Raw genomic sequence first — 17,578 nt, 5'->3', positions numbered from 1 at the left:
ATTATTAACATTTCATCCATATTTTAATTATTGAAGAATATTTTTGCCACTGCCAGATGGAACCTCTCCTTTAAAGTACTGCAGGTTTTCGTGATGAGAGCGAGAAGACCGAACTCGCTTTCATATGTTGACATGTGTGGTGTATTTTCTCTAGAGACTTTTCTTTTGTTTCGGGCTTTGGGAGAATGGAACGAGGTCTGATGGAGAGCTGAAATAATTCAATAATAAAGGATGAAAATAACAGGTTAGGGATAGAAAGAACTTTGGCCAGGGATGGAGCTAACTTTATGTACCGGTATGTGTTTTGCCAGAGATATAAAAAAAGAAAAAAAAAACACGAACACATTTATATTCACATGAACAAAGTGAAAGAACACATATGAAGATGAAAAATGTTGAAACGAAACGATACAAACAAAGTACGAAAAAAGGGAAAGACATGAAAGGAAAACTTTATTGTAGGGATTACGTTTTTTTGATGCTGAAGGTCCATGAGAAGAAAAAAGATGAGGTTCACTGCCTCCATGAAAATAAAAACGTTATGAGCGATAACACTGATGGTCAAGTTTCAGAGGCGTCAAAACAACGTCTCTATAAAGAAGAAATATATCAAAGAAGAGAAAAATTATTGAAGGGTCAAGCTATATGAAAAAAAATAGCGCTTATAAAAACATGAAATGGAAAAAAAAACATGAAGGACCGCAATAAAAAAAAAAACACGTCTAACAAAAATGAGAAAAATCATATTTTTGTGATACTAATAACAATAATGTGTATGGTGAAGAGTAAGTAATGCTAAAAGATAAGATATTTTCAGTTGTTAAATGGAGTGTAAGATAAATGAAGATAATTTAAAGACTTACAATAAACAAAATATAAAGTTGAAGATTAAGACCAAAAAGATAATAAAAGATGACGATTATATTCCAGAAGTAGCGAAGTGAAAGAAAAAGGACAGGTAATACTAATGATAAGACACACCAGAAGATGAGGACCATTTCTGAAAAATAAAGGAGAGAAGGAAAAGGAAAATCGTTAAAGGATGCCACGATAACAAGTAGGGTCCTGGAAATGAAGATCCAGGAAATGCCAAAGGATGGGAGTCATTTTTAAAAACATTTTTAAAAGCAGTAGAGGAATCCTACTGAAATATGAGACTCCTTTAAAGACTACGGTGATAATCAGAAGAAAACTGATGAGACGAATCCACTTTTCAGAACAGAAAAAAGAGGTGATAATAACGTATAATTATTTTTAAAAATAGTGATAAAGAAGGAGGCCCAAAAGATGAAACGTGTAGAGGTTCACTATGAAAATTAAGATGATGAACAAACGGGGTCATTAAAAGGATGTCAAGGTAATAAATATAACGACGAAGACGAAAAATAGAGCGAAAGAGGAGCGCCACTAACTTTAATTCTATCTCCTCCGGGCTTCTCCCTCGGGTGGTGAAAAAGCGAACGAGTCAAATCCGAGGATGATGTCGGGCATCTGGCTGGAAGCCGAGGGATCTTCTCCAGAATCCTTAGATAAACTGGAATCACACTTTTTTTTCATTCTTATTTTATCTTTTTTTTTTTTATTCGCTGAACCCAAAGGATTGGCCTTCAATTTTTCGTTCTTTACCCTGCGTGGATTTTCTTTACTAAATGATTAAGGTATACATTTCGAAAACAAGAAAATTCTTGATTTAGAGGAAGGAATAACTATCACCAGCTTAAAAAATTGATTTTTATTCCTTTCTCTTCCCTTTTTTCCTTAGCTCTATCCAAATGAATGGCCGGTATTTTTTTTACGTAGCACAAGTTTTAGTTAGATTTTTAGCTGTCAATTTTGATAATTCCTACGAAAATAAAGCAATAACTAAGTTTTTTACAAACACTAAATATTTATGGTTCACTAAAAATGTTGGACTTTAAGACTAAAGTAATGTCTGATACTATGATAAAAGGTGCTGAAAGCTGCTTCTTCATACTGAAAAATTATAAAACTGTCGACTACGTATCCAACCCTTAAAAAAAAAAATGGTTTGGTATGGTTAAAGTGTGGCTCAGTAAGTTTCTTTTCGATTAATTCCATGTAAAGATTAACTAGGGTAGGCGAGGCGGTAGGGACCATTCACAAATCAGGTGAGGCGGTAGGGACCATTCACAAATCATCTTTATGTAAACTTCAACAAAGTTCAATAAAAACTCAGAAGTCTTGAATAGAAGGGCGGGGGGTTTATGGATGAACTTCCTTAAGGCTTTCAATTAAAACATCCAAAGGAACATTTATGAATAAAGCAGTCACCCTCTGACTGAAAATCTTACCCATTAACAACCCTAACTGATGTAGGAATGGAATGGAATATAGAATTTAGGCCAAAGGCCAAGCACTGGGACCTATAAGGACATTCAGCGCTGAAATGGAAATAGCGAGTAGAAAGGCTTGAAATGTGTAACAAGAGGAAAACCTCGCGGTTGCACGATGAAACAAAGGTGAAGAGGAGTTGGATAGAAAGATGGAAGAAAGAGAATATGAATGGGGGTACATTAAAAGGAATGAAAGGTATTGCAGCTAGGGATCGAGGGGACGCTGCAATGAACCTTAAGTAATGCCTACATGCACCGCATGAGGTGCACTGACAGCACTAACCCCCTACGGAGCCTAACTGATGTAGTCTATCTAGAAAATTCCTCAAACGTCGCAGCCGACTGGGAAGGAGAACTAGTGGCAATAAAGGCTACAATGACTTATACAAATGTTGGTAATTTTTCTGTTTGTCTCCCAGAGCACAATTTTTTACTCTTTGGAGAAGCCCTGACATGACACTTTTCACATTTCCATTGTAGTGATTCTGTATGTATCTTAACTCGACCCATTTATACGTTTTGCAACCTGATTAAACTTTGTGAAGAAAAATATCCCTTTCTTTATGTTTACTGTAGAAGCATATCATACTATGATGGGCGTTATGGCTGTCTGTCTGTCTGTTATTTAGTCACGGCTAAACGGCTCGACAGATTTAAAGCAAACAAAAACTATTTGATAGGGCTTTGATCGAGAATGGTTTAAAAACTTATATATACTAGCTGACCTACCCGGCACTGCCCGGGAAAACTGTGAATGACAGGCTACGGGTAGGGGGAAGGAAGAGAGAGGGGGAAATTTCTGAAGTATAGTACAGTAGTGAATTAGCAGTACATTCATGAATACTGAATCCACTACGAATTCGTGCAATTTGCTGAAGACAGTTCCTTGCATGATTCTCCTCAGCTTCACCCTGCAGTTTATTTCCCACAATCAATAAAAGGTCTGTTAAATGGAGATGATTTTCTCTTCTAATAGAGAAACTTAATCTCCCCTTCCCCTTCCCTCCCCCTGTATCTTCCCCTCACCCTCCCATCCCTCTCCCAATCCCCATCCCAACACACCATCCCTCTTCCCTTCTTTTTCCATCCCCCTCCCCTTTCCATTCCCCTCCCCTTCTCCTTTCTCCCTCCCCTTCCCAACCACTCTTTGATCCACTTCCCCTTCCCTCTTCCCTCCCCCTACCCATATCCTGTCATTCAGTTTTCCCCGGCAGTGCCGGGTAGGTCAGCTGATAAAAAGAATTTCGACATATCAGTGGGGTACCCTGCACGCCTATTGTAGCTAATTTTGTTAGTACTTTATTGACAAGAAGTTAGCTAAACTCTTCCCAGACCTTATCAAACATATTTTCAAGGTTAGAAATAGCCTTTCTACTCATTTTGCTCTACCTTGGACTTAACATATTTTCATATACAATAAACTGATGGGAAATTTTTTAGTTGATGAGAAATTTGTCTGTTCATGGACTCGAACCTCGGAAACCAAGGATTCAAGATGTACAGTGACGTGCTTTAACCCCAAGGACTATCTAGAGAGGTCTAAATTGATGCCAACTCCCACCTACAAATCCCTGTCGAGCTCAGGTATTTGCTATTAGAGTCGGTATCAACTCACCTCGACCATGATAGCCTTTTCATGCGTTTTTTGCATGTGGTCATATAAAATTTTTATCACATCACCGTGATTCATATTCAAGTATTAAGCATCACCTTATACCTCTCTTGATGGTCCTGTGGGTTAAAGCGCGTCACTGTAAGTGCTGAATCCTTGGGTTCTGTGGTTTGAGTCCATGAACCGACAAATTTCTTATCAACTAAAGAATTCACCTTAGGAATTAGAGATTAAAAGGCATTTGTAGCATATGCTTGTATATGAATAATGGTGATGTGATAAAAATGCATTTCATATACATATATATATATATATATATAAATATATAAATACATATAATATTATATTATATATATATAATATATTTATATTATTATATATATATATATATCATAATATATATATATATATATATATATATATATATATAATATATATATATATATAAAATGTTTATGCTTTGTTATGCTCGTGTTTTATAAAGAGATAGACTCTGTCACCATTGACTATGTTTACACCATTTCAAGTTAGTGAAGGTACATCACGTTCCTGTACTAGTATATTATATCAGTAAATCTAATATCCTCATCAATATATTTTTTATTTTGTAGTCTCGCGTAATGCTGTTGTAATCGACAACGGACATATGTTTCTGGCTACAAATAACTTGAAGGAAAATTCTGAATTTCTTCAAGAAACATTCGCTCTGTGTACGCATACTTACAAATACTTACAATCATAAAACTATTTCTAAAAAGTGATAATCAACGAAGCTTTAAAGAGTTCCCAGATCAAGTTTAATAAAGATGTTCCTATGATCAACCTATCTGAACTTACACTGCATTTCGAAAAACAACAGAAAAATAATGGCATTTAAATTCATTCAGAAATGTCTGATTTATTCTCTAAAGGTTTAATAAATAGCAGCAACGAAATTTGTACACCTCGACAAAAAGTCAAAATCAATGAAATTTCCAATGGTTTAGGATGCTTCCTAAATATTGTACGACTAAAATGATCAAATAACATGATGCAACATTGTGATTATGTACACAGACTGATTATATTATCAATACAACATAAGCCTGAATCAGCCATTATGCAAGTAATGATTATATAACCATAATTAATTTTCACCAATTCCACAATAAATATTTTTGCTGATTATATTATTCGCTAAAATTACAGTAAAACAAATGTACGTTAATGAAACTTTGCAAAGACTTTTTTAACTTTACTGGGAAAGAGTGTAGTTTGGAGAGAGGAGTATTCCACGTCAGGAAGGAAATATCCGTATTTGATTTTGAAAGTAGAATCAGACAAATAAACTTCACCTCAACTCTAAACCTCAGATAATATGAAAAGTCAACCTGGGAGGAGCGGTGGGGGGAGGGAGTGAATATGTGTAACAATCCTGAAATCCTCGTTTTAGAGAAAACATGCGAACGAAACTTTATATAAGGAGGCAAAATTTAGTTTCTAAGCGATGTCATTCAGTATGTAAAGTCCATAATTCTGAATGAGAAACCGTAAAAAAACTGTACGTTCAATAACCGACACACACACAAATTAATACCAAAAAGTTTATAAGAGACAATTTTCGATACTGTAACTTCTCTAAAAAAAAAAAAAAAACGAAAACAAAATATGCTTGAAAATATGCGATATGTTTAGAACACTGATTTAACATTTCATATATCCAAATTACGCATAAAATAGATAATACGTGATTCACATTATAAACATTAATTAAATTAATAACAATATGTTTGATGTGAAGTCTTTCAAATTTGAGTTTTCTAATCAAATAAAAAATAAAATGAATGGTTATTTTACATACAAAAAACAAAAAAATAATCAATCCGCTCAGAAGCGAAAGCTTTATTGCCCAAATAATCAAAAAGGAAAGTGCAGAATTAAGGAAAATAAAAGTAAATAAGATGTATCCTTAAAACCAAACGCCAATAAAAGATCAACATGTTCGCGAGCAGCGAACACTTTGAAGGTGCCGTCTTTCGGACGGATTAAAAAGCCTTCAAGGGTTTACAAGGGAATAAGGGCTGTGAACGCGATTATCTCGAGACCTACAGTCCCAGAAGGTGTTCCTCAACTGGGCCAAAGTAGCAGGGGGACAACCGTAAAGTAGGTTTAGAAGCGCACCAGACACACTCCTAAAAAGGACTGGATAGCCTATAACGGTCGCTAGGAGAAATTCGACTTCTAACGCTGCGAAGTTCTGCTTCTTAAGTTGTTGCTTCTTTTTTTTCAATGGCCATCGAAGGATATATATTATATATAGTATATATATATATATATATATATATATATATATATATATATATACACATATATGTGTGTGTGTGTGTGTGTGTGTGTGTGTGTGTGTGTGAGTGTGTATGTATATGAATTCTTATCACACCACCGTGATTCATATACATACATTAAGCTACAAATGTCCTAATATCCAATCCTCGGAATTAATATATTTTCATATATATTAACCCAAGTAGAATTTTTTAGTTGGGGAATTTTTCAGTTGATAATAATTTCGTCCTCCCGTGGATTCGAACCAGTGGTGACAGAGAGACATCAGGACTGCAGTGATAATGTCACTGCAGTTCTGATTTCTCCTCTGTCTGACGGCTGGTTCGAATCCACGGGAGGACGAAATTATTATAAACTAAAATATTCCCCTTCGGTTAACATAATATTATAGGAAAATATATTAATTCCGAAGCAGAGCGACTGGATATTGAATGACATTTGTAGCTTAATGCACACACACACATACACCCACACACACACACACACACACACACATCACACACACACACATATATATATATATATATATATATATATATATATATATATATATATATATTTATATATATATATACATATATATATATTTATATAAATTTTTGTGTATGTGAGTTTCAAAGTATTGTAAAAAAAATTTCTCTTTAGACAAGGTAAACTTACTTCAACATTACTATTACACGTAGAGGTCAACGGCCTTCTGTGGTAAGACCAACTCAACCGAGAACTGTCCAACAGTTCCGGGATGAGGTGGTTATCTCCTTAACTTTCTCTACCCTGACTGAGACGCAACACAGTAACACACAATATTTCAGTTGTTTTGTTCGATTTAACAGTGAGTAATACAGTATCTTCCTGAAACAAAAGTGCATGTACATAACAAGCAGTTATGCTAGATGGCACCCCACATAAACACATTGAAGAAAAGAGCAGTTGGAGGGATTGAAAAGCAAGATATAGATATCAGAAAATAAAAGGAAATGAAGAACAAAATCTAACGGTGGGATTAGGAACAACCAGAGTTGCACTAAGAAGCAATAGAGAGGTTGGGCAGCAAACCTGAAGTAAGGAAATGGGAATTGAGGTAAAGTACAAGGTTAAAACGCGGGTGCAGCTAGGGGCCATAGGGACGCTGCAACGCACTCTTCTATAATGCCTACAGTGCACTACATGAGGTGAACTGAATAATACTAGTGAATTAGCACTTAAATTGTGAAGGGAACATTTGGGTCTGTGACTCTCAAAGATATAATGGCCAAGATGATTTACTCCATTTTAAATTATGTCAAGTGAGCACATTAACGATGTTGTTTTACGATGCAAGATACCCAGGAAGTTAACCATCTTGGTATCCCAACTTGGATCATACATTAAGTTTCGGTTGTGATCGAAGTTGGGAAATGTAGATGGTTAACTTCCTAGACCTTTTGCTTCTTAAAACTACCATCATTGACATGCTCACTTAACATAATTTAAAATGGATTAAATGATCTTGCCCATTATATCTCTGGGGGTCTAAGTCATTTCTGAAACACTGAAGCAAGTGTTACTGGGACCAAATTTAATTCTATACAAACACCATAGATCCAATTCCTGAAACTTACCCGCATTAAAAATCTTTCTCAAAGAGAACACTCCCACAGAAGAAGTCAAATCCAAATTATGTGAACATGATGGTGTTGGATGAACTACAATTCATGAGAATGAAACTCAGGTAGTTAAGTTACCTGACAGTGTCTCTGTATTTACTGCAGAGTTGACAGTGTAAGTACAGATAATGGAACTCATTTTAACTGGTAAAGGAAAACACTTTGCCATTTACCGTTACTCTATGAGTGTATTAGATTCTCTGTAAGCTTATAATAGTTTCCATCCATTAGTTCAAAAAGCTTTAGACTGACTCATATTTCTGGGTGGCACAAAACTATTCATTCATGTTGGGTTCCCTCTTATGTGAGAATTCATGGTAAAAAATTGAAAAGTTCAACTTATATATACAGGATACGCACCCACAATAATTTATAGTCCAACTCTGATTTATAGTCCAACTCTGATCAGCTTTTGATAGTGTACTGACAAAAAGGTTCTCACAGTAACAGTTCCTGAGAAGATCTACAGCAGACCGTGTGGTTAATGTGATTTTCTTGACTCACAAACATATGGTTGCATGGTGCTCCATAATGGCTAAAACCTTGGCATGGATTTCTGGAGCCCTTGTACATTTGGAGGTATGGTTGTAATCTTCTGATTTTTTGTCATCTTTCCAATTCTTTGTCTCAGTAACTGCCGGCAGGGGAGAATTCTCTTGTTATACAGACTGGTTCCCCAAACCAAATTTTGACAAGTGATGTGCTGATTTCTTGCTTAAGGGCTGTATTAGACTGAGAAGTACTGCTAGGACGAATCAGTAGGTTAATTCAGCCACACTGTTGATAATTAGAGTTGTATGCAGTGATACCGTGTATAATTGATCTAAGTAATTTTTCTAAGGCAGTCTATAATGTGGATGTGAAACCTGGCCCTCTGTTGAAGATCATCAAGTAGTCACTTTTGTCATTGGGATTGTTTCAGCCACTGTGTGCTTTTTTTCTGTAGCTGTGAAGATGTAGTGTAACCCACTGAGGTTGGAGGTTGCTGAATGTCATCTGGGGGAAAGTGAATTCCTCAATGCATGATCATGTGTGACATGCACTTTGCTTATTTGGCACTTGGTGCACTTCTTGCCCACTTTTTTCTATTTCTTTTTTGCTCCATGCCATATTTTTATGCTACCAATTTGGCTCTTGTTCTGCCAGATGGATGAGCGAATTCTTGAATGAATTGGAAAATGTTTGAAGAGCTCTTGGCTCTTGTTGCCACAGATGACTTGTGCTGGTCTTGCAGAAACCTGTTCTTCCCATGGCACCAAGGGCAGTGACTTTCCATTTCAAGCTTGCTACAGAGAAATTAGTCATGTGTTTCAGTATCTTGTTGTTGGGCCTAAGCAAGTTCTTTATAGTCTATTCCTAGTTCAACTTTGATGATTTCAATTTTGGTAATGCATCTGCTACAGGTTTTTCTTTCTGGGAATATGTTTTATCAAGCACCTTAATTTGGCGGTTGCTGACAGTTGGCAGGTGGAGTATGTATCCTGTTTTTTTATGAAGGTATGGATAAGAGGCTGGGGTTCTGTCAGGCTGTTGAAAGGCATACCCTCGAGTGTCTGGGTGCGAGGTGTGCAACAAGAAGCTCTCTACTGAATGTACAATACTGTATATTTTCTGCTGCTGTTAGATTTTTGAGTGAAGAAACCATGGGGTTTGGTGGCACAATAGATTTTTTGCCTTCAACAGTCACAATGCTTGAACTGGTGGTAAGTGTGAGGCTCACCTGAGGGTAAGGCAATACGAGTAGCATGGCATCAGTGAGTGCTTTCTTGGTTACTATGAAAGCATCCCACTGAGCAGGCACCAAATGAGTGAATTGTCGCTCATAGAGTGGTACCTTGATTTTCATGATGTTGGGAAGGAATCTATAGTAACAATTTATGATTCCCTTAAATTCTTGGTTTTTAGGGTCGGATATTTCTTTACAGCTGATACCTTGGAGGAGGCCACTAATGATGTATTTGTCAAAATGAATGATTAGGCCATTGTCCTCTAGGAGAGAGAGAGCAGTGATGATTTGTTGATGGTGTTCTTAGTTTCTAGAGAATATATGAATGTTCTTTGCATGGCAGGAGTGGATGAGGTCATCCAGGATGTTATCCATCAGCCTCTGGAAAGAAGCCCTCGACTTATGGTGGGTGAATGTCAAGTAATTGAAGGCATACACCCCAAAATGGTGTGATGATTACCCAAATCAGGAAATCTTTTTGGTGGACTGGACGCTGGAAGTATCTATTCATTAAGTCAAACTTAGATAAACTTCTCGCCTTGTGAAAGATGAATGCAATGTCAACCATGTTGAGAAAAGCAATGGGTGTGATGTCAGCCAATGTAGGAAAAAGGATGGCTGTGATGTCAGCCTATGTTGCAAAGTGGGTAGATGTCACCTGCAGTCTTCACAGGGTCACCATGATCTGTCAGGTATTTTGATCATCTTGAGTGATGAGCCAAGAAGCTGGAGTCCTCCTGGCAAAGGCCTATCTGTTCCATTTCACTGAATACCTTTTTGGCAGAGAGTAGCTTCAGGGGCAGTTGGTGAAAACTGGAGTGGACGAAAACCTATTGTTTTGATATGATGAAAGATGCTGTGTTGACAGGTACCTAGGGTTATGAGAAACTCTGGCCAGAGGGCATTGTAGGACTCCTACTGGAGGTGTTGTATGTCTGTGGTCCCTACTGATAAAATGGGTTACTGTTTGGGCTCAGAAGAACTATTCTATTTCGAGAGTAGCCATGTCTATAACGAGGTGTTGGTGAGAGACGTTTATGACAACCCATAATGCCTATGAAAATCATTAATGATTAGGGAGTATGGATGCTGAATAATAAATTTACATTTATATCCTCTTCCCCTCTAGTAGGGGACAAGGTTTCTGTAGTTATAAGATGCTGTTGTTCAATGGAAGAAATGTCAGTGGGGTGTTGCGGTTGCTGGCTGTTGATCTTTGACACTGGTATTATTACCCAGAAGGTGCCTCTGTCCGTCAGGAACTTCTTATTGGGGTCAATGTCACTGATGTAAAATATGGTGAATTGGGCAGCTGCAGGTGTCACACAGGCCACCGTTATTCTTTAGGTGGTTCCCTTGTTTTTTTTTTCAGGTGCAGCTGGGGATGCAATCCTGGATGCTTTTTCGAACTTATGATCACACAGTACAGGGGGCTAGGTCTCACAGACAATGAAGGCAGAGTGTTGCAAGGCTTGGAGGCCTCCAGCTACTTATCTCCCTTCTTTAGAAAATCTGTCATAGGAGTACCTTCAGCATTGTATTAAGCAGGACGGAGTGGATGGTAGTTGACAAATGGCAGACAGATCACCCTGGCTAGGTCAACTATCTGTTTGCTTTTGTGCATAGAGTATTGGTAGACTTAGAAGGGACTTGAATTCACCCCAGGATGCCTTTGCTGATGTGTCCACCATTGGCATGCTGAGAAGACTGAGAGCTCATCTGGCATGGATGGGCGCCAGCAAAAACTTTGCAATAGAAGGGAAAATAGTATCAGGGATCACCCTGAGGATGCAGTCTCCCTGTTTTATCAAACTCAAGACATTTTGGAGGTATAGCCACATCTCTGTTCTCCTGAACCAAACAAATGGCTGTTGCTAAAGAGCAGGCTAGATGTAGATTAACAACAATCATAATTGTGTTTTCATTTGAAACCTCACATGTATGTATGTTTTAACCTTTGTATGACTATTTCTAAGGAGTAGGTTTGGCTGTATTTAGTTTATTAGTAAGGAACAAGAATCGTTTTTATGCCTGACGTGCTGTAGAAAAAATATACAGTAACATTCTCAAAAGAGAGCTAGACAAAGGTAAAACACTGTATTTAGACTATTCGTAGTTTTGTTTGGAGTCATGGCCATATTTAGTCCATTGGTCACAAGGGTTTAATGTGACAGCCATTCTTTGTCTGCCAAGTGGAGGACAACCAAGAGCTTCTAAGGAAAAGTGAACCAGAGTGAGCCAGGGTTAAGCACTGTATCATTCTAATAATGACTGTTTGTTGTTAGGTGAGGCCCTAGGTGGGAATCATGTTGTCTAGCAGGTTGTTCTAAGTGTCACTGATGTAATAGTCAACTTGAACAAATATTACCCATAATACAACGCTTTATTGTTGAGATGTAATCCACTTTTGATACAAAATGTTGATGGAAAATCGCCTCCAATAACATTGCCAGGGCCCATCCTGACCACATGGTTCAGGCAATGTCTATGACTCACAACCAGGTGGTAACAATGGTGCTTGGTGAGGGGCAGCTCACCTTGGCAGAAAAACCAAGGTGCAGCTGTGAGGTAAGACCCACGCAATGTATTGGAAGGAGAAACAAAAGAACCAATAAAGGCTTACAAATTCCAATAGGCATTGAAAGGTTGAAGTGTTTATTCGACTGTGGAGCAGGGAAGTATGCCACTGTGTTTTCACTGTTACAGGTTATTGTCAGTTGACCATATTCTGGTGTTCCGCTCTAGCAAGAGGAAGTTTGGTCTTACTTTTAGCCGAGATTTTGGGTGGAGTTTTATTTGATCCCCCTAGCGCCCTTTAAGAAATGGATTTTTCAACGTCTATATCATTTACTTTTATTTTCTAAATGTATGAATATATGGGATAATATGCATCATTGTTTTCACAAGTATGTGCTTGTCTGGGGGCTTAATTGTTGTTTCTAATCATTTATTCATTTCTTCATGGTAATGCAGCGTTGCATTGCCATGAAGATATGAATAAATGATTAAGAACAATTACACGCCCAAGTATGCACATACTTGTGAAAACAATGATGCATATCATCACATACATTCATACATTTAGAAAATAAAAGTAAATGATATAAGCGTTAAAAAAACAAGTTAAAAAAAGAAGGGGGGTGGGAGGGCGCTTTAGGGATCAAGCAAAACTCCACCCAAACATCTTGGCTAAAGGTCCATAAAGGCCAAATTCCCTGGCTTCACTGTGCGGCCCAAATTTTATAATATATGTATATATACGGATATATATATATATATATATATATATATATATATATATATATATATATATATATGTGTGTGTGTGTGTGTGTGTGTGTGTGTGTGTGTGTGTGTGTGTGTGTGTAAAATTGGTTATTTTTTTGGTATCCATCAGGAGTTACGCTGTCGTCGTATCGGCCTTGTCTTAAGAAAAATAATTTGAAAATGTTAGTAATCGACGTCGCTTCTATGTATTAAAGCTCCATCGGCCTAGTTGCAGACACTGGCTACAAGAGTATCCTCCGTTGCCAACTTCAGACAGCATGTGGGGCGCCACCATTTTTTTAAAACTCTACACTATTTTAATACATTTCTACTGCTAGCTGTGTGTTACCCTCGCTGCAGAATGTTATCATTTCAGTGTTGCCATGGAAACGGTTTTGGACACATTCCATCCTAGACTGTTCATATTACCATGATTTTCTACACAAAATACACGAGAATCTGACATTATCATGCATATTACGTTTGCTCTTACAGATATTTACTTGCTGAATATTCTTCCTTTTATACGAAGCACATTTTCATAGAAAGAAAATAACAAAACATATAGAAATATAGAAATTATTCTTATATCCCAAGAAAGAGATGGTCACAGGCATCTCCCCAAAAAATATTATAAACCATTTCCTTATATTTTTATATCAACTATCAGGAAAATCGTTTACAAACATAACAAAACCAATAGTAATAAATTTCAATTATATTTTCTTCAGCCTAACGTCAGCTTTTGTGGAGACTCCAAGTCGCAAAGAGAGAGAGAGAGAGAGGGAGAGAGAGAGAGAGAGAGAGAATGTGACCTCAGGTGTCCTGAATATCTGCGTGGGATTTCAGCCGGAATCCACTACTTCCTTTTCTTTTCACAAATTTTCCCGAGGGAACAACCGTCTGACATACCGACAGACTCCAGGGGGGGAATAAAGACTCCCGCCGGAGGAGTCAGCGGGAACTCTCTTGTCACAATTTCTCGAGGCTTCCTGGCAACGCCGGTCCATTTCCAAATGAATAAGATGACAGTCCGTCAACAAGACCTCAAAAATGATATTTATCCATATTATATATTTGACTATAAATAAACAAAGTATTATAGACTGCACTATGTATGCAACAAATATGTGCTGCATAAAAGAATAGATTTCCCTGTTCATAAAATACCACTAATTGTTCTGCATTATTATTATTATTATTATTATTATTATTATTATTATTAATATTATTATTATTATTATTATTATTAAATAATCCTCATAGTAGCACGAGTCTTCAAATGGAGAAACAAATCCACTGTTATGTAAATGTACATATATTTATATTTAAAAACACCAAGGATAGCTTTCGGACAGATTCCCGAAACCTATCCTTGCTGTTTTTAAATTTAAATACATGTACATTTACATAACAGTGAATTTGTTTCTCCGTTATTATTATTATTATTATTATTATTATTATTCTCCCCTCGGAGTACTTTTCGCGAACTTCTACATGGGCACTGTGGAACGTCGGGTATTCGCCACCATCGAGAAACCGTCTATGTACGTCCGATATATTGACGACACCTTCATCAGTGCCAACACGGTGGAAGAAATAGAGCGCCTGCGACAAGCCTTCCACGACCACAGCAGACTCAACTTCACCATCGAGCATTGCCGTGACCGTCGCCTCCCCTTCCTTGACGTTCTCGTCGGGCAACAAGAAGAACGCTTCGTAACACAAGTGTATACGAAACCCACGAACCTGGGCATGTGCCTGAACGGCGAGAGCGAGTGTCCAGAGAGATACAAACGCACTGCAATCAGCGCCTTCATCAAGAGAGCTCTCTCACACTGCTCTTCGTGGAAGGACACGCACACTGAATTAGAACGTGTTGCCCAAGTTCTAATTAACAACGGGTATTCCAACCGGGACATCGAAAAAGCCATTCGCAGAAACATCGATAAGTGGTACCAGCAGGAGCCTCGCCCCGTCGCCCTTGAAGACGTCACTCTCTTTTACAAGGGAGCATTTCACAAGAAATACAAAGAGGATGAACGAGCCCTTCGTAACATCATCGAAAGGAATGTCTCCCCCACGGACCCTGCGAAAAAAGTAAAATTGATCATTTACTATAAAAGCAAGAAGACCAGTGGCCTGATTATGAAAAACAACCCAGCCCCTGTGATGCAGGACCCTCTCAAGAAAACTAACGTTGTCTACCAATACAAATGCCCTGACAACGATGCGATTTTCCAAGAGGATATCCTGCCACGCTCAGGAAGGCGCCATCCATAATCATGCAAAAAACGTCCACAATACCAGGATAACTCGGAAGGACATTATTCCTAATATTGGTTATCGATAAGGCAGCAGACCACCGTCGCCTCCGCCTCTTAGAGGCCCTACACATCGGAAGGAGAGACCCAGCCTTAACACCACTCAAGAGACTTCACTCCTCCCGACGGTGGCACGTAGGGCGCTGCCCGCCGGCACCATAGAGCCGATCGAACGGACCAATCAGGTGCCCCTGCCCAATACTATGCTCCCAGTCTCCAGCGTCCGCACGCGAAGAGCAGTGCGAGCTTCACCTCTGCAAGACGGCTTGACTCAGGGATTTAATCCTCTGTTCAGCCAATGAAAACGCAGCGCCCATCAGACAGAGCACCTGGGACACAATAAATACCGCCGAACGACCCCATTCCAATCAGTTCACGCTCACCTTTCCTTGAAAATGAACCGATGATACGGTTGGAAACGTTGGAATTCCATTACTAAGATTTGTTAATCACTTTTATCATAACAATAAATTAGTATTTTTAGAAAACATTTCTTTAACCAAGATATGAACATCGGCCAGCTATTAGCAAATATCAGCCCTGATGAGAAGAGAATAATAAGAAGAATTGAAAAGACCATATTATTATCATCCAGCAGGATGTCATCAGCCCAAGGGAAGGCAGCCCTGTACGGAAAAAGAACAAGAGAAATCAATAAATTGTATATGAGAAATAACATGGGATAGAGCAATTAACACCACACTATAAATGTCTCTGCACCTTCTTTGGTTTCTGAGGTTCCTTTGTTTCAGCTAAGTAACACCAAGGTCCTTCAATACTTGGCCACCTCTAGAAGAACTTGTAGACGTGTGTGATAACGAACCTCACAAAACAAAAGCCAAATTAGTTGTAAATCACTGCATGTCTAGTTCTAGGTGAATGCTAAGAAAAAATAGAATTATGATTCATTTTCATAAAATATCCACAATAAGCTAATCGAACAACGGTAACACAATATTCAATTTTCTAATGGCGTTTAAATTCTCTTAACAACTAATGTCATTCAGTATCCTATTACCATCGACTAATATCGACGATGGGAAACATACCAACTTAATAGATGTTGATGATCACGGTTATTATGATTCCAGTTGAGGGGATACCAAGCTCATCATAGCAGCTAAACAAAGAACGAATAAAAAATAAGAAATAAAATAAATGGCTAGACTATCAGTAAAAGTTAATGGTGCGCACGGGTCATTGCCCGCTGAACAGCCATGTTATATTTGCCAGGTTATCAAATTTTAAAAATATTTCAGCTATTTTCGTGACTGAAAACACTTTAACGACAATAAAGATTTCTTGCAGAGCGAATATTGGATCGCCCACGGCGGCCTCCTTAAGCGAACCAAGAAATAAGTATTTTTCCAAACTGGGAGCTATCCTCGTCAATCAATATAGGATTTGGTAGACCATTTCTCCCCCAACTGTTTATCTCGTTCCCTTCGGACGGAAAATAGATAACACTGTGGTTGTAACGTGCGTCCTACTGGCTTTTGCATGAAGAAAAAGGGCAATTATTCCGTCAAAATTTATAGCTTCTGCATCAAAATAGTAAAAGCAATTATTTGAAAAAAAAAAAAATTCACAATAATTCCTGTTACTTAAAAATCTTCCAGCGTCACCGTATTGCACGTCCCATTGATCTTTTCATTCATCAGAAAATAGACGCTTCTTTAAAAAGTCTTGAAATACTGACAAGTAAATCCAAAATGAGATTCCAGACCATTAGGTTGGCGTCACACTGATCTGTGCATTGCAAAAAGAACGGCTATATAGAAAGAAAAATGGCGAATATTCAAATAAGGGACGGTTATTCAAAGCATAGTCTTGAAATAACTACAAACAAGATAGCCAAGGGGAATGGGGTCTTCGGACAGAGCTCTCTCTATAAAAAAAAGAACTATTGTTAAAAACAAAATAAGTCTCTCCACAACTTCAACCAACTCCAAAAATGTGAGTGGAGCATTTTCACGCTAGAAAAATCATCTCCGCGGCCGCCCGGAAGGAATCTTAAAATACAAAAATTCGCTCCCGCGGATTTTCTTGCAAAGTCTTTCTCGCGTGTTGTTATTTTAGTTACATTAAGCTCAAGTTTTACCGCTATCGTTACCGAGGGGAAATATGGCTCTTTTACTAACTCAGAAAAATGACTGTGATTTTGAAGCTAAGTTTTCGGCTGAAGTTTTGCCCACGTGAAAGCAACTGCTTCTTGCTACATATTCCTCTGGGAGGTTCTTCCGCCTCGTTCAGCAGTATCATAATATTTAGAAGCCGGGAGTTTAAATAAAACGTAATAAAGACATGGCAGGACTGTTAGTAGC

Source organism: Macrobrachium nipponense, chromosome 30 (assembly GCF_015104395.2).
Source record: "Macrobrachium nipponense isolate FS-2020 chromosome 30, ASM1510439v2, whole genome shotgun sequence".
In the NCBI taxonomy this organism is placed as follows: Eukaryota; Metazoa; Arthropoda; class Malacostraca; order Decapoda; family Palaemonidae; genus Macrobrachium; species Macrobrachium nipponense.
The sequence above is the reverse complement of the archived record's forward strand: the minus strand, read 5'-3'. Positions refer to the sequence as shown.